Source organism: Ailuropoda melanoleuca, chromosome 5 (assembly GCF_002007445.2).
Source record: "Ailuropoda melanoleuca isolate Jingjing chromosome 5, ASM200744v2, whole genome shotgun sequence".
NCBI classification, from domain to species: domain Eukaryota; kingdom Metazoa; phylum Chordata; class Mammalia; order Carnivora; family Ursidae; genus Ailuropoda; species Ailuropoda melanoleuca.
Genome location: NC_048222.1, coordinates 11077255 through 11079157, shown reverse-complemented (window position 1 = coordinate 11079157; position 1903 = coordinate 11077255).

The window sequence follows — 1903 nt, the reverse complement described above, 5'->3', positions numbered from 1 at the left end:
GGGGGAATGAAACATGAGAGACTATGGACTATGGGAAACAAACTGGGGACTTCAGAGGGGAGGGGGTGGGGGAAGGGGATGGACTGGTGGTGGGTAGTAAGGAGGGCACGTATTGCATGGTGCACTGGGTGTTATACGCAACTAATGAAGCATCAAACTTTACATCAGAATCAGGGGATGTACTGTATGGTGATTAACATAATATAATAAAATAAAATTAATTATAAAAAAAAAAAAAAAGTCTGAAGCCAGACGCTAACAGAGACCAAGAAGGCAAGTACTGTCTGGAGAGATCCTCAGGGCCACAAACTTGGGCAGGGAAGGGTATTTTCAACGTGAACCCAATTGAAGGAACAGTGAGAGGCCGCTCAGCTGTATTTATGTTTCAGAAATGTATCACACCATAATGCAATGTAATCAGGCACCTCATCTCATCTTTTCGCTCCGATGAAAACAAGAAAGGCACTGCACAGTGCATTTGAATAGGAAACCTCTTCTTTTTTGTTCATCTGTGTTTGGATCTGTATGATCTCTGATATATTCCTAAACCACCAAGTGAAGCCATTCATCAAAGTGGAGGAGCTCTACAAGGGTACAGGAGACCACATGCTATCCTCCTATAAATAAATGGTTTTCCCTAGAAAAAAGTATTTTTCAGAAATTACATCTTCTGCACCACTATAGAAATCTCTTCAGGTGGGAGAATTTAATTCACACTGAAACTTTAATAAGAATTGGAGCACGGGGGCGCCTGGGCGGCACAGCAGTTAAGCATCTGCCTTCGGCTCAGGGCGTGATCCCGGCGTTACGGGATCGAGCCCCACGTCAGGCTCCTCCACTGTGAGCCTGCTTCTTCCTCTCCCACTCCCCCTGCTTGTGTTCCCTCTCTCGCTGGCTGTCTCTATCTTTGTCAAATAAATAAAATCTTAAAAAAAAAAAAGAATTAGGGGCACACAAAAAAAATGATTGAGACAATTATTACCTGTAGTTAACAGCTTACTTAAAGGCGGGGGGGGGGGTGTCCTAATAATTGAAAAGGGTCGCAGAGAAAAGCAAACATCAGGTTCTAGCGTGCAAAGAGTTCCTCCCTACCCACAGGAATTGTCCATGTCACTGGAAGCTGATACTTAGAGAGTCTAGTAGGAAACTAGAAAGAGTCCTTTAAAAAGCATTTTAAAAAGTACCCACTCCCCGGGCCCAACCTCCAGACACTCGGATTTAATCAGTCTGAGGCGGCATCTCCTCATCTGTGCTGTTTAAAAAGCTTCCCAGGTGTTTGGAGTCAACAGTGGGGGCGAGGAACGCTGAGCTATAAGCTTCTGCAGGGAAAGGCAGCAGAAACTTGTGAGCGCAGCACCTGTGATCTCCGAATCCACCGAACCTCTCCCCGACCTCAGGACTGTAGGTGGTAGCCTTCCCCACCTTTCCCAGCATCCTCAAAGGGCCACGAGCCCTATCGCTTTAGTTTGTAACACTGGGGGCGTGGGCCTGAGCCCGCAGCCTCTGCCCAACACTTTGGGCTGGCGGACCCCAGAGGCAGAAGTGTGAGGGGGCCAGAGGGCACTGGTCCAGGCACCATGCCGCACGAGGGAGGCGAGGCTCTGTCAGGAGCACGGCTGTGCTCAGGCTGCCCCAAGGCACGTGGTCGTTTTGTAAGGCTGTGTACACATCAGGGGGAGGAAAGCTCTGGAACCGGCTGCAGCTGAGACTTGGCCAGGCCTCCTCAGCTGGAAGGGTCTTGCTGCCCTGCAGGAAACAACAAATGCTCTCCTATCCTCAGCCCCTCTGAGCTGTCATTCAGGCAAAAATGCTCCTTGTCCCTTCTCCTGATGCCTCTTCCAGTCCTGTTTCTGTCTCTGAATGAGCCCTCTGCTTCCATTTTTCACTCTTTCTAATCTCTACT